A 24,208-nucleotide genomic window follows, 5' to 3' on the forward strand; every position below is an offset into this window, starting at 1 on the left:
CCCAGAGAATCTTTCAATAACGAAAGTCGAGGCTTCAACTTTTCTTCAGTTCCCCCAGCTAGAGAAATGCTGACCGTGTTCTTCCTTTTTGGTTTTCTAATTCTAAATCTTTGCATGTTTTATGATACTATTTGGTTTTATCTTTTCGAGCGGATCTATAGAATAGTCTATATCAGTACTCTGTAATGTTTTAATATTAGAATAATACAATTACAATTTTTATGCTATTAGGAAAATTCCTTAAACTATCTTTTCTATACCATTTCTCTATATTACCTAATTATTTTATAATTAAATGAATTAATATATAGGTAGATATATAAATAGAAATCTTCTTCCAGGGCAGGAATGTAGTTATGCACAGAATTAAGTCAATAGAAGCTCACCCATTGGCTTTGAGTCAATTCCTACTTATAGAGACCCTATAGGATAAATTAGGACTCTTCCATAAGCTTTCCAAGGCTGCAATCTATACAGAAGCAGTCTGCCACATTTTTCTACTACAAAGCATCTGGGGAATTAGAACCATCAACTTTCTATTGACAGACTAGTGCTTAACCACTGCACCACCAGGTCTTCTTAATAGAAGTTCAGGAGCTTCCAAACAACCAGATATTTAGGGACAAAGCTAGGAAAGTATATGAAGAAAAAGTGATTGGAATTGTTCCATTTATAAGCTATGTATTTTACCCATAGATTTTTAGGCTAATTGTAAGATATTCCTTTCTCTGGAAGAAACTGAGTCTGAATGATGACAAGAGTGTCAAGCTAGAAAAGTAGATCCACCTTGCCGAGATGAATCAGTTAGTGCTCCGAAGATCCAGATGGCACAAGATGAAAATGTTCCGGAGGTTTTGGTTGTACCAATTTTACAGGGCCAGAGAATGAATAACAATTAAAACTTTATTATCCATAATAAAACCTCATTTAGCTGGTTGAATCATCCTTTCCCGAGAAATGAAGTCTTTAACAGATGAAATGTCTAATTTATATGAGCTTTAAAACACTCATGGAAAAATCTCATTATCTTTTAACTCATTTTTTTTATGAACTTTTTTTAAGTTCCTGCATATTACCCATAATATTTGGACTGAGTAAGAAATAGTAGACAAAAAGGAATTTGGATTTTAGCTTAGTGGAAAAAAATCTAAATAAGTAACTTAATTTGATTTTTTTACATTTATATGATTGGAAGTTTTTCAGTCTGTGATTTATTCCTAAGAATTCCTTACATAGTGAACCTTCTGATAAATTTTACACATTTTATGTTGCTGGAATTTAACTCTTGAAGAGTCTTTATGTAGCCATTTCTTCTCATTACAAAATCTTTAATAGATTTATTGGATAATAAGACTGCATGTCCTGGTGTGGCGCTGTGGGTTAATGCGCCAGACTGCAAAGCCATTAGAATTGAAGGTCAGTGGTTCAAGCTCACCAGTCACTCCTTGGAAACCCTATATAGGGTCGCTATAGGTCAGAACTGACTCAATGACACTTAACAACAACAACAATATAGATATAACAGTAAATTGTTTGGTTTTTAAATTCAGGTGGGATTTATTCAAGGTCGTATTTTGGCTTTTGGAGACTTGTTTTAATTTTCTTCACCTTTCACTTGGACTTGAATATGAGGAAGTGATGGTCTGTTCCACAGTCAGCATCAAAAGCTGGATGTTGCTTTCTATAAAGCAAAGACCAGACAGGACTTAAACCTCCAAACATTTGACTAATTCTGACACAAATTTTCTCTCCCACAGCGCTCTCTACTTTTCTGCTGGGTTTGGTAATTTGTCACAATGGCCACACAGAATTCACAGACAATATTCAAAGTTATGATTTTTATTAGGGAAGTAACAGCTTATAATTCAGTATCAGAAATTAATCAGGAGGTAGTATTCCAGCCTCTTCTCAGCAGTGCACATAGGCACACATCTGTCTGGTCCCCAGTCCCCAAGCCTCTGCAGCCCCTTGACCTCTGCACTGCTGATAATGGCCCAGAGATACCCTACTCTGCCAAGCTCCACCCAACTATACCAAGTGCCAGAAGGTACCTTACTCTGCCATCAAGCCTACTGCTCAAAGGCACTGTTTATTTTGTTCTGTGGACTAAAAAGTACACCACCATTGTATTTAGTGCCTGTCTCTTGACTTTCCTCCATCTCCTGCCTCTGCTGTTGACATGTCACAACTGCTGCTTCTCCCCATCTTTGGTGTCACACTTCTCAGTCTACTGGATTGAGGAGTTTCTCAGGGCAGAAATCCTGAGTCCAAAGAACATACTTAACTACTGAGTCTTCTTTCTGAGTCTTCATCTATTTCCACCAATAGGATGGTTTGTTTTAAGTGTAGTGAGATGGTAAAACTAATTCCCTCATTATGCTTCCACATACCTTATTTCCATTTTCCTACCCCATAAGCATACCATGTACCTTATTTACATATTTCCACTGAAAATTTTGGTGGGAGTTACAAGCCCATGCAATAAAGACTATATACAAGTGATCCATCACACTGCAGATACATAATTACAATAATTATTTTAATTTCATAAGTTGCTTAACATAATAGTCATTCAACTTACAGCATTTACATAGTATTTACATAATTCTGGATTTAATCATTTTAATGACTGAAAAATTCTGGTTTCTGCTTTTTAAAAATGTTATTAATAGCATAATGATAATTATTTTCCACATCTAAAAAGGCAGAAAAATATAACACTCATTTATATATTAGATGTTGTTGTTGTTGTTAAGTGTCATTGAGTCAGTTCCCACCCATAGCAACCCTGTATAGGGTTTCCAAGGGTGTAAATCTTTACGGGAGTAGAAAGCCTCATCTTTCTCCCATGGAAAAATTAAAAATATTATAAGCATGTTGTTGCTGTTGTGAAGTGCCATTGAATCCATTCTGACACATAGAGACCCATATAAGGTTACTCAGGAGCGACTGGTGAGCTTGAACCACTGACATTGTGGTTCAAGCTGTCTTTGCAGGTCAGCGCATTAATTCATAGTGCCACACCAGGATAAGGACAGGAATTTATTTTTTTCATAACCCAGCCTGTCTCTAGTTGGAAGGTTACTGATATAATTGTCTATTGAAAGTCTTGGAATATGCAAAAGCAATGAATATTTATTATTATAAATGCAGCTTTAAAAGAATAGCCCCCAAAAGTGGGTTGCCTTATGTACTATAAATAATTCAGGAAAAAAGTTTAGTTTAGCTGGAGAGTAGTTAACAATGGGTGATGTTGGAGTTGAAAACATGACTTTCTATTTTATTTCAAAGAGAATAGGAAAATATTGATACATTTTAGATATTAATGACAAACGGTACAATTTATGTTTTCAAAACATCACTCTATTCTGTTGACATGAGAGAGTTATAATAAAATTGAGAAGATAATTTTTAAAAACACGTGCACAAACCGGTAGTGTCTTTGAGTTAGGTGATAGAGAAGAATTTTGTGAGAAGTAATCAATAATGACAATGGCAATAATGATAGCTTTGTTTAGTAGACCAGGATATTTAGAAGGGAATGGTCATAATGTCATATATTGAATCTAAATTAGTTAATGGAGGAAATGATATCAGAAAATACCTGAATTATCACAAATAGATTTTAAGAATACTAGTGTGAAAGTTCCAGTAAAATTGGGTTGTGACTATAGGTTTCTTGATCAAGTGAGATATAGGCTAGAGATTTTGATTGGCAAGCAAAATCTGGAAATCACATTTCAAACTTGCTCAATCTGAATATGACATTTCCAGTTTAGTCATGGCAGTAGACAGCTGAGTTGGAGGAGAAAGTAGGATAACTGGAGATGAAACAGGCTGAGAATCCAGAGTAACAAATAGCAAATTTCTATGGAAGTTGAATTCACTTCATTAGTAATTAGATTATGTGTTGTTGGAAGCTATCACAGCAGGGACAACAATAGTGGATTAAGGCAGACTAAGAAAAAGGAGAGGTGGACTATTCTGAATATGTAGCCCCTGAAAAACTTATGAAAAGCAGTGGAACACTGTCAGCACCAGAATATTGAATAATACTGAAACATCATGAATGGCACCATATTATTGTCAGATATAGTGCCAGAAGATGAGACCCTCAGATTGGAAGGCAATCAAAATATGACTTGCGAAAAGCTACCACCTCAAAGTAGATTTAAACATGATGAGACAAACGGAAAAAAGCTTTTGGCATCTACATCTGTTGACAGGGCTCAACTTAGGATGAGGAGAAACAGTTGCAAACACCCATTAATAATCAAAACATGCATGGAATGTACAAAGTAGGAACCTAGGAAAATAACAAGTTGTCAAAAATGAAATAGAATGTATAAAGATTGATAGCCTAGATACTAGTGAGCTTAAATGAACAGGTACTAACCATTCTGAATCTGACAATCAAATGAGTTCACTACACCAGGAACTGCATTGAAGAGGAATGGTGTCACATTCATCCACAATGGGAACACTTCAACATCTATCTTGAAGTGTAATACTGTCTGTGATAGAATTATAGCTATAACTCTACAAGGCAGACAAGTTCATACCAATATTATACAAATTTATGCACCAATCACTGAAGACAGTAATGATGAAACTGAAGAATTCTACCAACTTCCTAAATCTGAAATTGATCAAATTTTCAATCAAGATGTACTGATAAGTATGGGTGATTGGCATTCAACTTTGGAAGCAAAGATGAAGGATCAATAGTTGGAAAATATGGCCTTAGTAATAGAAATGGTACTGGAGATCACATGATAGAATTTGCAAGATAAATGACTGACTTTTTCATTGCAAATGCTTTTTATAAAACAACATAAAAGACAACTATATTCATGGAACTCACCTGATGGCATAAACAGAAACCAAATGGACTACATCCATGGGAAGTTGTTGTTGTTATGTGCTATGGAGTCGGTTCTGACTCATAGACACCCTGTACAGGATTTTGAAAGTTGTGCAGAAAGACTCTTCTTTCTCCCGCAGAACAGCTGGTAGTTTCAAACTGCTGACCCTGAGGTTCACAGCCCGATTCATAACAACTATGTTAACAGAGAGTTTCATATCAGCAGCCAAAATAAGGCCAGGAAAGACTATTGAACAGACCATCAATTGCTCATATGAAAGTTCAGACTGAAATAGAAGAAGATTAAAATTAGTCCAAGAGATGCAAAATATGACTTTGAACATACCTCACATGAAATTAGAGAAAATCTCAATTTAAAGAAAAATCTCAAGGACAGATTTAATGCTTTAGACACTAATGAACAAAGACCAGAAGGGTTGTGGAATGATATCAAGAACATCATACAGAAAGAAAACAGTCATTAAGAAAACAAGAAATAATGAATAGAACAAAATGGATTTAAGAAGAGACTTTGAAACTTACTCTCCAGTGTACAGACACTAAAACAAATGGAAGAAATGAGGAGGTAAAGAGCTGAACAGAAAATTTCAAATGGCAGTTTGAGAAGACAATGTCAAGTATTATACTGAAATGTGCTAAGAGAAGGAAATGCTCAGCATTTCTCAAGTTGAAAGATCTGAATAAAATATTCAAGGCTGATTTGCAATATTGAAGTTTTCTTTTGGCAAAAAATGGAGTCCATATGTGGTACTGTAGAATAACCATTAAACCTCAATTTTTCTTTGAAATTCAAAGTTGACAGTTCAAACTCACCATCTGTTCTTCAGAAACCTTACAGAGGGTTGGAGCCGACTCAACAGCCCTTAACAAAAATAATAATATGGGAAAAATATTGATTGATGCAGAAAGCATCAAAAGAAGATGGAAATAACACACAAAGTAACTGTACCAAAAATAAATCAGTGTAGAACCATTTTAAGAGTATCATATGACCAAGAGCTAATGGTACTGAAGGAAGAAATTCAAGGCGCATTGAAGACATTGACAAGGAACAAGACTCCAGGTATTGATGAAATTAAATTGAAATCTTTCAACAAGACACTCACTCATCTATGCCAAGAAATTTAGAAGATAAATCCCTGGCAAGCTGATTGGAAGAAATCCATGTTTGTGCATTCCAAAGAGAGGTGGCCCAATAGAATAGGGAAATCATTGAAAAATATCATTACTATCACATGCAAGTAAAATGTTGCTAAAAATATTTTAATACATGGCTATGACAGTGCTTTGACAGGGAACTGCTAGAGGTTTAAGCAGGATTCAAAAGAGGATGTGAAATTTGAGATATCATTCCAGATGGAACTTAGCCAAAAGCAGAGAATACCAGAATGATGTTTGCCTGTGCCTTATTGACTGTGTGGATCATTACTAGCTAGGGACAACATTATGGAGAATGGGGATTTCTGAACGTTTAATTATACTCATGAGGAACCTGTGCATAGACAAAGAAGCAGTTGTTCAAACAGAGCAAGAGAACACTGATGATTTAAAATTAGGAAATGTGTGTGCCAGGGTTGTATTATTTCACCATACTTATTCAATCTGTATGCTGAGTATATAATCCATGAAGCTTAATTATATGAAGAATCTGGCATCAGAATTGGAGGAAGACTCATTAACAACCTGTGATATGCAAGTGCTACAACCTTGCTTGCTGAAAGTGAAGAGGTCTTAAAATACTTACTAATGTAGATCAAAGACCACAGCCTTTAGATGTGTTCCACCTCAATGTAAAGAAAACAAAAGTCCTTACAACTCAGCCAATAAATAACAACAATATAAATGGAGGAAAAATTGAAGTTCTTAAAGACTTCATTTTCCTTGGAACCACTATCAGTACTCATAGAAACAGTAGTCAAGAAATCAAAGTCGTATGACTTTGAGCAAAGCTGTTGCTCAAGATAATTTTAAAGTGTTCAAGAGCAAAGATGTCATCTGCAGGTTAAGGTGTAACTGACCCAAACTAGAGTATTTTAAATACCCTCAGATGAATGTGAAATTTGGACAGTGAATAAGGCAGACCATAGAAGAAGTCATACATTTGAATTATGGTGTTGTAGAAGAATATAAAAAATACCATGGACTGCCAGAAGAACAAACAATTCTATACTGGAAGAAGTACAACCAAAATGTCTTGAATACTTCAGACATATTATCAAGAAGGACTAGTCGCTGTACAAAGACATCATGCTTGGTAAAGTGTAGGGTCAGTGAAAAAGAAGACACCAATGTGATGGATTGGCACAGTGGCAGCAATAATGTGCTCAAGTGAAGCAATGACTATTAGGAAATGGACAGTGTTTCATTTTCTTGTGTATAGGTTGTTATGAGTCAGAACTGATTCAAAGTCACCTAATAACAGCAGTAGTAGGAATTGGGGAGAGAGGAAGACAATGAGCCAGAATTAAATTTTTTAATGAGTAAGTAACTGAAAAGTTAAAAGTAAGTATTTTTAAATCAAATGATTCCGCTTTAGAAGCAACCTAAATGCTGAGCATGCAAGCATATTTTCAATGGGTCACTAAATTAATGTAAACAAAGTAATCACATTTCTAATGTGGGCAAAATTGTATTTTATTTGGGATTATGTAAATTAAAGTATAATTATTTCAGCTTTTGCATAAGGTTCTTTGGAACAGTTATAAAGGAAACACTGAAAATTAAAAGTAATTCCAGGCAGGGAATCTTAACCTGTAATTTATCTTATTGTTACACTTTGATTTTATAAGTAGTTGTATCAAAACACACAAATTCATTTAAATAGCTAAACAGTATTTAATATGATTTCAGAATCCTTTATTGGGTTTTATTGATCTAAGGTTTTTTTTTAAAATCAATAGTTTCAAAATAAAACAATTGAGTCATTTCACAAAGGCAAAGATTACTTCAGTTTGTATCCCTTGCCAAACTAAGTAAATAAAATTCACATAGAAATTGCCTCATTTATTTTAATGCACCCTAAGGACGCATAAGTGTTTAGAAATGCATTATTATAACAAAAGTTGATCCAAAAGAAGAGATATGTTCTGGTGTTTCTAGTTGATGTGTAAGGAATCTGGGATTGATTTATCATCGAAAAATACATAATAAGCACAAGACTTTTTGAAATTTCACATGATGCTTGATCATAAGTCATTTGCATCACCTGAGAGTCAGGAAAGGCTTCTGTTTCAAAGAAAGTCTTCAGATTCAGGGATTCTCCAAAGTATTTGTACTAGTTGTTCCTTCCCATAATATCTATCAATCCAACACAAACTCTTATGGACAAAAATCAGGATGAGTAAATCCTAGAGTACAAATTCTGTATATAATCTATGTATGAAATTTAATTAAAAGTGTTCATTTTTCAGTGTTCCATTGTAATTAATAACCAGTATTGATTAACAGAAGGAGCTCTGATTACCAGTGGGGTTGCTAATCTCAAGGTCAGCAGTTCAAAACTACCAGCTGTTCCATGGGAAAAAGAAGAGTCTTTCTGCTCCCATAAAGATTCACAGCCTTGGAAACCCTATATGGGGTCACTGTGAGTCAGAACCAACGCCACAGCACATAACCACAACTATCATTGATTAACAATTTTTTTAAAAAATACTTTTTTATTGCTCTCTATAATTCATCTTTTATGTCCAGGCTCAATGGCAGTGTTGTTTTTGTTTATTTAGTTGTTTTATTTTTGTTTTGCTTTGTTTAGACTTTATTATAACAAGTTTAGGTTCCCCCCCCAAAAAAAAAATGTGCAGAAAATGCCCATGTATGTCTTTTGTCCCCTGCATATTACTTCCTCCCTTATTAACATCTTATATCCCTGTGGTGTATTTGCTAAAATTGATGCACAGAGCATATAATTAATGCTGAACAAAGCACTTGTAGAAAGGGCTCATAGATCTGGGACAGTTACTTTGGGAATACAGATTTATTCTGTTCTATTTCTACACATTTATATTATCATTCAGGAGCTCTGGTAGCGCGTAGTGGTTATGAATCAGGCTGTAAACCTTAAAGTCAGCAGTTCGAAACTACCAGCCACTCTGCGGGAGAAAGATGAGGTTTTCTGCTCCCGTAAAGATTTACAGCCTTGGAAACCCTGTACAGGGTCACTATGGGTCGGAACCGACTCGACAGCACTTAACAACAACAACATATTATCATTAGAGAGGTTTAGTCATTTCTTGACATAGTGAAATCATTCAGTTTTACATTATTTTTTCCCCTTTTATGTGGATGAATTTGGAACCTTGGTATCATAGGATGTAACTAATTGGTTTGTTAACAGCAAGATCAGCAGTTTAGATCTATCATTGACTCTACAGGAAAAAGATAGGCTTTCTGCTCCCATAAAGATTTGCAGCCTCAGTAACTTTGTGTAGGGTAATTATACATCAGAATGACTCAATGGCACACAACCACCACCACCACCATCTGAATGAATTTGGGGAGCATTGGGACTCCACTGGATAATCAGTGGACTGTAGACCATAATGTTAGCAGTTTGAACCTACCATATGGACATTTTCTCCAAGAGGGAAACATGAGGCTTTCTGCTCCCACAAACATTTAAAGCCTCAGAAAACATAAACAGGGTCACTTTGAGTCAGAATCAACTCCATGGCACTTAACAACAGCAACAAATATGGATTCATATAGAAGTAACAAAATATTATTTTCCCCCTCTTTACTCTTTGAATTACTAGGATTGTTGTTGTTGTTGTTAAATGCCATCGAGTCGGTTCCGACCCATAGCGACCCTGTACAGGATTTCCGAGGGTGTAAATCTTTATGGGAGTAGAAAGCCTCATCTTTCTCCCTCGGAGCGGCTGGTAGTTTCGAACCGCTGACCTTAAGGTTCGCAGCCCGATTTGTAACCACTACGCTACCAAAGCTCCTTTACTAGGATTAATAACTCAGAAATTCAACTAATGGAAGTATACAGGGAAAACCACACTTTAAATAGGAAAAAATATTTAAAATATCTGCATATCTCTAATAGCAGTGCCAAACATAAATATTTTTTTCTAATACCATTATTGCTTTAATACTTAATTTGTAAGTATGAGAGAGAGCTCTCTAATACCTTCATATCTTCCATCCTTAATGTTTTATGAGCTTTATGATTGTTACATATATGTGAGTGAAGAATTGCCAGTCATTATAAAAATAAAATAATATAGAAATGACTTAACAGACTCTAAAAAGAGAAGGAATTGTACAATAATTGAGATTTTATTTTTCTGCAGGAGATAAAATAGTTTTGGCTTTTGTCTTTGATGCTTTAAAATATATATAATTTTAAGGTTCTCATTTGACCCCTCTAAACCTTCAATTCTTTATTTGTAAAATATTATCAAACTTATAGAGCTGTGAAAATGAAATAATATGATACATATCATATAAAACATTTTATGGTTTACATGTAATAAATGTAAACAAATTTAATATAAATAAATACTCATAGGGATAGTGCACAAATCTCCAACGTGGCCACCCTAATGTCAACACAAACCATATCTCCTATACCTTTTGCCTGCTCCCACTAGCTCATACTTCAATTATACATATGCCAGGAAGACAGCCCATTCCTCCAGCTATACATATCAAAAGTCTTTGTTCTCTAGGAAGGTGCAGACAGTTTTCAACTTCTGGGTTTCCTGTCTTTCCATGTTCCAAGTAACAACCTTAACTGGTTGATGTGTGTGAAGTTTGGATACACTACAATATAAAAAAACTCTATTCCACATCTTCAGTGTAGAAAATCTTCATTGTCTTGCCACTGGAAAGAGCTGTCCTCATCCTGGTTAGCAAGCTTCCCTGTTGGTAAACTGTCCCTTTTATCTTCTTTTCTATAATAAATTAATGTCTCTAAGATTGCTTGCTGTTTTCTTTTTTCAGTGTCTTGGCAATTACATATGTCTAAAGCCCAAGAGTTGACTAGACATCTAGGAAACTGAAAGAAAAAAAAAAAAAAAAAAAAAACCAGAACTCCCCAGAGTTGAAGGAGTTGAAGCTGAATAAAATTAAAATTAAATTAAAACAATTCTATTAGAACCAAAATATGACCTTGAACATATCCCATCTGAATTTAGAGATCGTCTCAAGTATAGATTTGAGGCATTGCACACAAATTACCGAAGACCAGAAGAGTTGTGTGATGACATCAAGAATATACAGGAGGGGAACAAAAGATCCTTAAGAAGACATAAAAAAGGAAAAGACCAAAGTTGATATCACAAGAGACTCTGAAACTTGCTCTCCAGCTTAGAAGTGCTAAAGAAAATTTAAGAAATGACAAGGTAAAAGACTTGAAGTATAAATATCTAGGTGACTGATATCCTCTAGAAATAGTTTCTCTATATTTTCAAAGTAAAAGACAATTTCTTGCAATTACAAGAATTTTCAATAACTCATTTGTCAGTTGGTTGTACTGTGGTGGCTGTGTGTTGCTGTGATGCTGGAAGCTATGTCACTGGTATTTTAAATACCAGGAGGGTCACCCATGGTGGACAGGTTTCAGTTTAGCTACCAGACTAAAACAGATTAGGAAGAAAGAGAAGTGGATTACTTCTGAACCTTTAGCCACCAAAACCTTATGAATAGCAGTGGAACACTGTCAGGCAACTTAGAATATTGAATATTGTAATAATATATGATAAGCACTGGACTGCTAACCACAAGGAGGCAGTTCAAAGTAACTAGACACTTCTGGCAGACCCTATACAGAGTTGCTATGAGTTGGAAGCAATCTGACGGCACTTAACAGCAGTAACAATTGTAAGATATTGTGCAGGAAGAGGAGTCAATCATGCTTGAAGGCAGTCAAAGTTCAACTGGGGAAGAATTCCTTATTCAAGCAGAGTTGGCATCATGATGTGAATGGAATAAGCTTTCCAGGCCTTAATTTTCTGATGAAGCAAAATTTAATCTGAATAGAAACAGTTGTAAAAGTCAATTAAGAGTTGGAACATGGTATGTATGAAATATGAATCTAGGAAAACTAGAAATTTCCAAAAATGATTGTCTGGAATTTTCTTATAAAGATTGATAGTCTATGCATTAGTGAACTAATATGGACTCCTATTAGCCATTTTGAATCTGACAATCTGATGGTTTGCTATACTGGGAATGACAGATTGAAGAGGAATGCTGTCACATCCATCATTAAATCGAACATTTCAAGATCTATCTTCAAGTACAAAGCTGTCTGTGGTAAGATAATATATAAATGCCTATAAAGAAGATCAAGGAGCTCTGGTAGCATAGTGGTTACAAATCAGTCTGCTAACCTTAAGGTCAGCCGTTCAAAACTACCAGCTATTCCATGGGAAAAAGATGAGGCTTTCTGCTCCTGTAAAGATTGACAGCCTCGGAAAACCTATACAGGGTTGCTGAGTCGGAAACAACTCCATGGCACACAGCCACCACCACCATACTGCCCACTCATAACACCTGGAACTTAAAAGGAAAGACTAATGTGTACTAATCACTCAGAATGAAAACAGCAAGATATCAAGTCCATTACCTAAAGTTAATAAAATGTCTAGTCCACTTCATGTCTTTAGATGTTTTTGTTCTCACAAAACACTCTTAAAAAATAGTCTTAGAGTAGGAGATAATTCAGGAAGTGATTTACCCAAGAGATTTTTTAGAAATCTGTCTCAATTAAATAGTGATGCTCTGGAAAGAGAGAGTTTATTCTTATTATACTGACCTCAATCCAAAATCACAATTCTCTCCTTTGTTCTGAGCTATGAAGAAGTTGACTTCCTAATGCATTGTGTATATGCACTTATCTACAAACCTAAAACATGATTTTATTTCTAACAAAAGATACCTAAATTTGAAATGATGACATATATACATATATATTATCAAGGCATATATATATATATATATTTATAACAATATAGGATAAGCACTGGACTGCTTATATATATATATATGATACATATATACTGTTGTTGTTAAGTGCTGTTGAGTTTATTCTGACTCATAGAGACCCTGTATACATATAGGGTTTCCAAAGAGCTGATAGAGATTATCTGTAGAGTCGCTAAAATTTGATGATTTTTTTTTTTCTTTTCTAACTATATTAAATCAACACTAGAAAAATCACCAAAGATCTTGAGGCATTTTCATCTGTGCCAATCAATCTTTCTAATACAGTTTCAGTCATAATTACTTTTGTGTTTGGCATTTCTATTCTTCATTGTCACTTCTCATTAACAGACTGATTGGGTAACTGTCATTTGAAGATTTCTCCATTGTCATTTTACTTCATGAACTCATTATTTTGTAATTACTATTTTATGCCACTCTTTGATTCATCAGTTTTTAATGTTCCACTTAATTGACTCCTTTGTTTAAATGATGTGATAAAATGGGTTTTAATTTGCTGTTCTTATAAATTCTGAATTTAGAGACTTTAATTAGATTGTCCCATTTTGTGGATAGAAAAACTAAGGAAATAATTTCTGTACAATTTTCAAATTTGTTACTAAAGTTATATTACTTCATGATCTTTTAAAATGTTCTTCTAAAGCAGACAGTTTCTTCATAAGTAGTGAGATGGTCTCTGTTGGTTGCTGATTTGGAAATCCTGTATTAAGTTTCTCTTTACATTTATTTGTAATTTTATCTTAACTCATATTTTATTTATAATAAAGGATGAAAAAATTGATAATAACATTCTAGAATGTATCAGAGATAAAGCAGCAAATTTAAAGTTAAAAATATAAAGAATATTAGAAAAAGTTTAAATAAAATTTCTATTTTTTAGCATTTGATGCAATCTTTTATAGAAAAGATAGCAAAGGTAACACAATTTTAAAAGAAATTGTTTATTGTTAAAAATATTATATAAATGCAAATAAAGCTGTGTTCTTTTTTATATAAAACACAGAATGCAAATCATAATGAATTCAGAAACTCACTACTTTGAATACCATAAAGCTCTCAGCTCATGAAATTGATACTAGAACAGATAGAATTTAAATATATGACTCCCAAATGTATGAATATGAGTCTCAGATGTTTAATTTATTCTAAGAAATTATCATCACCAGAGGATGACCTTTATATGCCTTTAACAATATATAGGAAAGATTGTCACTTACTTCTTATGTCTTAGCAGTCACCAGACTCCAGTATGTAACACATCTATAAATAGATTCCTTTTTCACTCAAAGTCAGTCCTAAATTGACTTGCAAGTATTTTTGAGCCCAATACAAGATGGTCACTCTAATTCTTAGTTCACATCAGAGAATATATAGGTTAAGGTTATAATAAATAGACAGAATTTGGTGGGTGTTAGTGGAACCACTCTGGGAGAACAAAAAAGAAAAGAAATGCATTATCTTCAGTATCTTGAAGGTGAGAGGCTTACATAGTCAATTTTTTTTTTCTTTTTTGCTAATAAACTTATATTTCTTTATTGAATTTATACAACTGAATATTTACATGAATATTTAAATGAATATTTACAGGCCAGATATCTAATGGATTATTCTAAAAATTCCCCAGATTGTTGAATTTCCAGAGAACATTTATCTGGTGTGGAACTGTAGGATAAGCACTGGATAAGGTCAATTTGAACCACAAACTCATCAGCTTCTCCTTAGAAAGTTAATACACAGTCACTATGAATCAGAACTGACTCAATGGCACTTAACAAAACAACAATGTTGATCTATTTATAGTTTTAAAAGATGATTATTGGTCAGACATAATGTTTTTAATATTGTGTTAAATGTTGCTGTTATGTGCTGTGGAGTCAGTTCTGACTCATAGCGACCCTGTACAGGGTTTCCAAGGCTGTAAATCTTTACAGGAGCAGAAAACCTTATCTTTCTCCCATGGAACAGCTGGTAGTTTCAAACTGCTGACCTTGAGATTAGCAGCCTGATTCTAAACCACTACGCTACCAGAGCTCCTTATTGGGTTAAATAGAGGAGCTGAAAACAGCATGCCACAAAGTATGTAGTGACTAATGTACAATAAGCCTTAAATTCACCTCAAATAAATATAGGATGGAGTCCCTGGGAGATGAAAAGGGTTAACATACTCAGCTGTGGTTAAAGTGTACCTAGTGACAACTCAGAAGAAAGACCAGGTTTCTACTTCTTAAAATCAATTATTGGAAATTATATGAAGCACAGTTATAAAGTAATTTATTAACTCACATATACACATGGATATAGAGAAAGTTTCTGCCAGAAAAAATAATTACACCCTAGTAAGAGGCTTCAGAGAGGACTATCCCATTCATGGAGGTTCCATGTACGTCAGAGAACAGCTAGGCCTAGATAACCCTATGGAGTTGTTCTAAGTCATATAGGGTCACTGTGGGTGGAAATTGACTTTAAAACACACAAAAATATTACTTTAAAGTTTAGATATTAGGTATGGGAAATGTAATTTGTTATTAAATTAACTAGGATTTTGAGTCAATTAAGAAAATTCAGTTATAAATTAAAATCCTGGGAAAATCTTTACAAAACTCTTTGCAAAAAGAAAATGGTATGAAGATATTTGTTGCTGGTAAAATAATACAAGATAAATTGATATCCTTTTGACCATGCTAGAATATTCTGACTAAATTTTAAAAGCAAGCAAATTATAAAGTATATGCCACGTATTTAGAGGATACTGGAGAAAATATTAACACATAGACCATTATAAATCAAAATCAACTCAATGGCACCTCACAACAATGGTCTGCAATAACCTGTTCTTCCATTCCCCTCCCCATTGTTGTACGTTGCACCCCACCCTGTGCTCCACCTTCCCTCCCCTACCCCCACCCCCCACATCCTGGTAACCAGCAAAGAATACCACCCCCCTTTAGTACGTGTTCTTTTTCTTAGTATTTTATAGTAGTGGTTCTTTGCAGTATTTCTCCTTTTGTGGCTGACTAGTAGTGTAGTGGTTACGAATCGGGCTGCAAACTTTAAGGCCAGCAGTTCGAAACTACCAGCCACTCTGTGGGAGAAAGATGAGGATTTCTGCTCCCATGAAGAGTTACAGCCTCAGAAACCCTGTACAGGGTTGCTATGGGTTGGAACCGACTCGACAGCACTTAACAACAACAACAATTAACAATTTCACTCAATGTAATGTCAAAGGTCATCCATGTTATGTGATAGATTACAGCTTCCTTGTTGTTCTTCAAGGTAGCATAATATTCCATTGTACCTATGTACCACAGTTTGTTTATCCATTCTTCAGTTGATGGCCACTTAGGCTGTCTCCATCTTTTTGCTATTGTAAATAGTGCTGTTATGAACATTGGTGTGCCTGTATTTACTCATGTTATGGTTCGTATTTCTTGTGGATAAATACCAAGTAAAGGAATTGCTGGATCATAAGATATCTCTACTTCCAACCTTCTGAGGAAAGGCCTGCCATATTGCTTTCCAGTGTGGGTATAGCATTTTGCAATCCCACCAGCAATGCAGGAACATCCTAGTCGCTCCACATCCACACCAGCATTTATTGTCCTCCACTTTTTTATTCTTTGCTGTTATTGCTGGTGAGAGGTGACATTTCATTGTTGTTTTAATTTGCATCTCTCTAATGGAGTCCTGGTGTGGCACTGTCAGTTAATGTTCCAGACTGTAAAGCGTTTGGGCTGCAAGATTGGTGGTTCAAGCTCACCAGCTGCTCCTCAGAAAACCCCTACAGGGTCAGTATGGGTTGGATTTGACTCAATGGCACTTCACAACAACAACAATGGTTAGTGATTCTTAACTTTTAGTATGTCCCAATCATCTATTTTGTCTGTTTTTGTTTGTGTAGTTTTCAATATGTTTGGTAGTCTGTGTGTGCCCTGAATTAAAGCCCTCACATTTGTGCCTATTTTTTTCTTTGATGGCCTTCATAATTCTGGGATTCACATTTAGGTCTTTAATCTATGCTGAGTTGGGTTTTGTGTAAAGCTTGAGGTAAAGGTCTTGTTTCAGTTTTTTGCATATAGTTTTCCAGTTCTGCCAGCACCATCTGTTAAAAGGACTATCTCCTCTCCATGCACTATATTTAGGTACTTTGTCGAAAATCAGTTTGTTGTATGTGGATGGGTTAATTTCTGGATTCTCTATTCTGTTCCATTGATCAGTGTATCTTTCATTGTACTAGTACCAGGCTGTTTTGACCACTGTAGCCATGTAATAAGTTTTGAAGTTGGGGAGTGAGAGGTTTCCAACCTTATTTTTTTTTCTTAAATAGTGCTTTGCTTATCCTGGATCTCTTTCCTTTCCCTATAAAGTTTGTAGCTGTTTATTTCATCTCTTTGAAGTATATCATTGGAATCTAGATTGGGATTGCGTTATATGTATAAATTGCTTTGGGCGCTAGTGACATCTTCACAATGTTGAGTCTTCCTATCCAGGACCATAGTACATTCTACCATTTTTGTAGGTCTTTTTTGGTTTCTTGTAGTAGTGTTTTGTATTTTGTCTGTATAGGTCCTTTGTTGCTCTGGTTACATTTATTACTAGATATTTCATCCTGTGGTTGGCTATTGTAAATTATATTGATTTCCTAATGTCCTTTCCAGTGCTCTCATTTTTGGTATAGAGGAATTCAACCGATTTTTGTATGTTGATTTTATATCCTGCCACTTTGCTGAGTCTTCCAATGATGTCTAGTAGCTTTGTTACTGAGTCTTTAGGGTTTTCTACATATAGGATCATATTGTCTGCAAACCGAGAAAGTTTTACTTCCTCTTTGTCAATTTGGATGCATTTAATTTCCCTGTCTTGCCGTATATCTCTTGCTAAGACTTCTAGCACAATATTGAATAGGAATGGTAACAAAGGACATCCACTTCTGGTTCCTATTCGCAGAGGGAAGGCTTTCAATTTCTCTCCATTGAGAGTAATTTAGGCTGTTGGTTTTGTATATATGCTGTTTATTATGTTGAGGAATTTCCCTTCAATTCCTACTTTGTTGAGTGTTTTTATCAGGAATGGATGTTGGATTTTGTCAAATGCCTTTACTGCATCAATTGATATAAACAGGTGGTTCTTTTCATTTTTCTTATTTATATGGTAGGTTACATTGATTGTATTTCTAATGTTGAACCATCCTTGCCTCCCTGATATGAATCCCACTTGATCAAGATGTATTATCTTTCTGATGTGCTGCTGGATTCTGTTGGCTAAGATTTTTTTGAGAATTTCTTCATCTGTGTTCATGAGAGATATTGATGTATAATTTAATTTCTTTGTGACATCCTTCCCTGGCTTTGGTATGATGGTTATGCTTGCTTCATAAAATGTATCAGTAAGTTTTACATCCTCCTCTATATTCTAGAATAACTTTAGTAGAATTGGTGACAGCTCTTCCCTGAATGTTTGGTAGAACTCACCAGAAAAGCCATCTGGGCTTGGTCTTCTTTTGATTGGAAGTTTTTTGATTACTGGATCAATTTTTTCTTTTGTTATGAGTCTGTTCAGTTTTATACTTCACTCTGTGTGAGTTTAGGTAGGTCGCGTTTTTCTAAACATGTATCAATCTCTTCTAAGTGTTCAAATTTGCTGGAGTACAACTTTTCATAGTATTCTGCCCTTATTCATTTGGTTCCATTGTGACATCTCCCATGTGGTTTCTAATGCGTGTTATTTGTGTCTTCTCCATCTTTTCTTTTGTTAGGACAAGCTTCTTGTCCTGTTTATTCTTTCTATAGTTTTTTCTGGTTTCTATCTCATTTATTTCTGCTCTAGTCTTTATTATTACTTTTCATTTGATGGCTCTAGGTTCCCTCTGTTGGTCTGTTTCTAGTTTTTGTAGATGCTGTTAATGTATTAATATTGGTTCTTTCTTCTTTTTGGATGTGTGTATTTATTGCAATAAATTGTCCTCTCAGCACCGCTTTCACTGTTTCCCAAAGATTTTGGTATGTTGTGTTTTCATTTTTATTTGTGGGAGGGATGGTTGGTGTCAGAATAGAGTAAAGAAGGCTGTTGGGTGGAAGCATGTCTGACCTCAGTTTCATAGAAATTAACCTGGGGCTGATTTTGAGTTTGATTTTTTTTCCTTCTTGTGAAGACAGAGCAAGTTGGACCTGGCTGTCACTTGGTTCTAGCACATACACACAATGAAATGTTATGCAATGTTGAGGAATACCTATGAATCTGTGAAACACCTCACATCATAGATAACCATGGTGGACATTATGCTGAGTGAAATTAGTCAATCACAAAAGGACAAATATTGTTGAAACTGATGTGAAAAATTAAGAAAAGTTTTAATAATTTTTTAAATTTTAATAAGTTTTAAAATTAATAAAAGAAACAATCTATGATGGTTATGGAGGTCAAAAGGGAGGGGAAATTATTCATAGCTAGAGGGTAGCCACATGTTAACATGGGTGGCATGGCAGGCAATGTACAAGAAGAAGTTAGCAAAGATGAAGGTAACAGGACACACAGATAAGAAATCAACAGTTAAAATGAATAGAGGTAAAAACTGTTAACTGATGGCATATGGAGGGATTGCTACCATTATAATAAAGCACAGTGTAAGATTTTCTGAATGTAAAACTGGTGGTCTGCTCTGTAAACCATCACACAATACAAATTACAGTACATTACAATACAAAATTAAAAACTAAAAAAAAAAAAAAGAAAACTAAATTGAAATAAATACCTTAACCCAATAATAGTTAGAAAAAGAACATCAAATTAAACCTATAATCAACAGAAGAATAAAAAATAAAAAAATTAGAGCAGAAATAAATGACAAAACACAGAAAAGTAATGAAATCAATAAAGCAAAATTTGTTACTTCAAAATAATTAATGTCAATAATTCACTAGCAAAAATAACAAAGGAAAAGAAGAAAAAGATGCAAATAACGTGAAAAATAAACAAAATGAGTAATGTAACAACAGAATGAACATAAATAAAAGGAATAATAAGAGAATACTATATTAATGTAGTTGTTGTTGCTGTTGTAAAGTGCCATTGAGATGGTTCTGACCATAACAATCCTGGTGAGCTTGAACCACTGACCTTGTAATGCAAACCAACTTTGCAGTCCAGGGCATTAGCCCAACTATATTAATGATTATCCAAAAATGGCATATAATGACATATAATGACAAAGAACTAGGAGAGATTCATACCAGATTCAAATGAGGACATGGAATGAGGAATGTCATTGTTAAGGTCAGATGGATATTGGTTGAAAGCAGAGAATACCAGAAAAATGTTTACTGAGGCTTTACTGACCATGCAAAGGCTTTTGGTTGTGTGAATCATGACAAACTATGGGCAACACTGTGGAAAATGAGTACTACATAACACTTAATTGTGAACAGAAAAAGGGAAGACTCAATGGTTTAAAATTAGCAAAGGTGTGTTCCATGGTTATATTACTTCACCATACTGATTCAGTTTGTATACTGAGCAGATAATCCAAGAAGCTGGATTATATGAAGAAAAATGTGGCATTAGGAGTGGAAGAAAACTAATGAACAATCTGCAATATACGATGATACAACCTTACTTGCTGAAAGTGAAGATGACTTAAAATACTTACTGATGAAGCTCAAAAACCACAGTCTTTGGTATGGTTTGCACATCAATATAAAGAAGACAAAATTCCTTGCCACTGGACCAATAATGAATATTCATATAAATGGAGAAAAGATTGAAATTGTTAAAGACTTTGTTTGGTTCAGTTCAACCACCAACACTCATCAAAGCAGCAGTCAATAAATGGAATGACATATTGCATTAGGCAAATATGCTGTACAAGATCTCTTTAAAGTGTTTAAGAGGACTAAGGAGTGTCTGATAGGTATTTTCATAAACCTCTTATACATGTGAAACTTGGACAGTGAATAAGGAACCCTATAGAAGAACTGATGCATTTGAGTTACAGTGTTGGAAGAGAATATTGAATGTACCATTATTGTTGTTAAGTGCCATTGAGTCGGTTCCAACACATAGTGACCCTGTACAGGGTTTCCGAGGCTATAAATCTTTATGGGAGCAGAAAGCCTCATCTTTCTCCAGAAAGCCTCATCTTTCTCCCATGGAGCAGCTAGTAGTTTCGAACTGCTGACTTTGTGGTTTACAGCCTAATTCGGAACCACTACGCTACCAGAGCTCCTTTGAATATACCATGGACTTCCAAAAAAAACACAAACCAATCTGTGTTAGAAGAAGTACAGCAAGAGTGCTACTTGGAATTCAGGATGGTCAGACTTCTCTCATACATCATACATATTTTGAGGCGGTACTAGCCCCTGGAGAAAGATATTATATTTGGTAAAGTGGAGAGTTGGAGGAAAAGAGGAAGACCCTCTACTAGAAAAATTGGCACAGCAGAAGCTACAATGGGCTCAAACATAGCAATGATTGTGAGGTTGGCACAGTACTGGGCAGGTTTTCCTTCTGTTGTACATAGGATCGCTATGAGTTGGTGCTGACTCAATGGCACCTAACAACAATAACAAGTTAGAAGAAATATGTTCCAACAAATATTAAAACATAAAAGAAAGGGATACATTTCTGGAAACATAATGCCTACTTAAACTAACATGGAATAAAGTAGATACTTTGAACAGACCCATAACAAAACGTGGTACTGTAGGATAAGTGCTAGGTCATTAGTTCAAATCCACCAGTCACTTCTCAGAAACCCGAAATAGTGTCACTATGAGTAGCAACTGACTTGAGAGCACTAAACAGAAAAATAAAATAAAATAAAAAATAAAACAAGAAAATGGTCAGGGCATTTGAAAGCTCCCAATGAAAAAAGTCTTGGCTCAGATGGCTTCTGCAATAAATTCTGCCAAACATTCAAAGAAGTGACACCAATTCTACTCAAATGATTTTAAAGTGTAAGAAAAGATGGAAAACCTCCAAATTCAATTTATGAAGCATGCATAACCCTAGCAAACCAAGCAAAGACATCACTAAAAAAAATATCATGCGTAAATACTCTTCATTATCATGTTATTGTTGTTAAGTGCTGTTGACTCTATTCTGACACATACCAACACTATGTAGGGTTTCCAAGGAGTGGATGATGTCCTTGAATCTCCAACCTTGGAGTGCAAACTGATTTTGTAGTTTAGTTCAAATTGATTTTGCATTAGCCCACAGTGCCTTCTCAAGAAAATCCTAGCCAATAAACTCTAATAACGTATCAAATAATAACACATTATGGAAAAGTGCATTTCATGCAAGGTATTCAAAAATGGTTCTACATTTGGAAAGCAATCAGCAATATCCAACATATAAAAAACAAAAGGAAAGAACATATAGTCATATTCATTAACACACACACAAAAACAATTTACAGAATCCAACACCCTTTCCTGATTACAAGCACTAAGCAATAGAAATAGAAAGGAAATTCCTCAACACGATTAAAGATATATGTATAAAACCCATAGTCAACATTACTTTCAAAGAAGAGACACTTAAAACACTCCACTTTTGAACAGGAAGCAGATAAGGATAATCTTCATCACTCACCTCTTCAGCATTGTCCAGGATATCTTAGTGAGAGCAATAAGGCAAGAATGGGAAACTAAAGACATCCAAATTAGTGGTTACAAATCGGGCTGCTAACCTCAGGATCAGCAGTTTGAAACTACCACCTGATCCACAAGAGAAAGACGTTCTGTTCCTGTAAAGATTAACAGCCTGGGAAACCCTGTATAGGGTCTCTTTGAGGTGGAACCGACTCCATGGCACATAACCACCACCAAATTGGCAGAGGAAAAGTAAAATTCTCTCTATTTTCAAGTGATATGACCCAATACATAGAAAATCACAAAGACTGGCAAGAAAATTATTGGAACTAATTGAAAAATTCAGTAAAGTAGAAGGGTACAATATATATATAAATACACACACACACACACACACATATACTTTTTTGTTTACATAGGCTAAAAGGGAAATCAAGAAAACAATACCATTTGCAATAGCTACCCAAAAGATGAAATATTTACAAATAAATCTAATAAGAGAAACAAAATACCTAAGCAAACTACATAAACACTACTACTATTACAAAAATAGAGAAAGACATACATATATGGAAAACTATTCCCTGCTCGTGGATAGCAATACTTAATGTTGTGAAAGTGTCACTAGTATCTAAATCATTCAATGGCTACAATGCTACACAAATCCAATTTTTTTAAAGAGGAGGATAAGCTAATCAACTTTATATGAAATGAAAGAAATGCTAAATAAGCAAAGGTTTACTAAAGGAGAAGAACAAAGCAGAAAGTCTCTAACTTCCTCATTTCTAAAGGTACTACACAACCACAGTAATTAATGGTACAATGACAGACATTTGGACTAGTGGAACAGAATTGAGAACCGAGAAGTAAATCCATTCACCTATAAACAATGAACAAGCCTGAAACCCATTAAAAGAAGAATAAATATTTCTTTAACAATTGGCACTCACCTAATATGGTATCAGTTTGAGGAAGAATAAAACAGGACTCAAATATCATACCATATACAAAAACAAATTCAAAATGAAGCCAATACTTGGATGCAAAATCCAAAACTCTCATCAATGAAAAACTAAGGACAACATTAGTGGTCCAGATACATGTCATAAATACATTATAAAACATAACTGAAAACACTCAAACAACAAAAAATAAACTAGATGAATGGGATCTCCAAAAAGTAAACACTTTTGTGCATCAAAAATTTCTGTTAAACGAGTACAAAGTGAACCCACAGATGGAAAAAAAAAAAAAAAAAAGTTGGCAATGGCATATCAAAGTACTAGTCTCTAAAATTTATAGAGAAAGTTAACAGCTAAACAGGGAAAAGACAAATAATTCCATTTGAAAATGGGTAATGGACATGAACAGACACCTCAACAAAGAACATATTCAAATGACCAATACACACATGAATAAATGCTTACAATCATTAATCATTAGAGTGATTAAAATCAATGCAAAATGAGATATTTCTGTCAGACCCACACTAATAACATAGTTCAAAAACATAAAAAGCAAATGCTGGCAAAGATGTGGAAAGACAGGATCCTTGATACAATGTTCGTATAACTATAAAGTAATGCAGCAACTGTGAAAAATGTGATGGTGCTTTCTCAAAGCATTGTAAATAAAAATATCATATGACCCAATAATACCTTTATTTGATATGCTATCCTTGAGAAGATCGTAGAAGAATTGATGCCTTTAAGTTGTGGTGTTGGAGGAGAATACTAAAAGTGCCGTGGACTGTCAAAAGAACCAATAGATCTGTTTTGGAAGA

The 24,208-nt window shown here is 34.6% G+C and overlaps 1 pseudogene; it reads left to right on the plus strand.

Annotated features, from left to right (window-relative positions):
* The first annotated feature begins 1,796 nt into the window (after positions 1 to 1,796).
* LOC102827581 overlaps positions 1,797 to 24,208 on the plus strand; it is a 103,083-nt pseudogene continuing 80,671 nt past the window's right edge.

This window comes from Chrysochloris asiatica, unplaced genomic scaffold (assembly GCF_000296735.1).
Source record: "Chrysochloris asiatica unplaced genomic scaffold, ChrAsi1.0 scaffold00199, whole genome shotgun sequence".
In the NCBI taxonomy this organism is placed as follows: Eukaryota; Metazoa; Chordata; class Mammalia; order Afrosoricida; family Chrysochloridae; genus Chrysochloris; species Chrysochloris asiatica.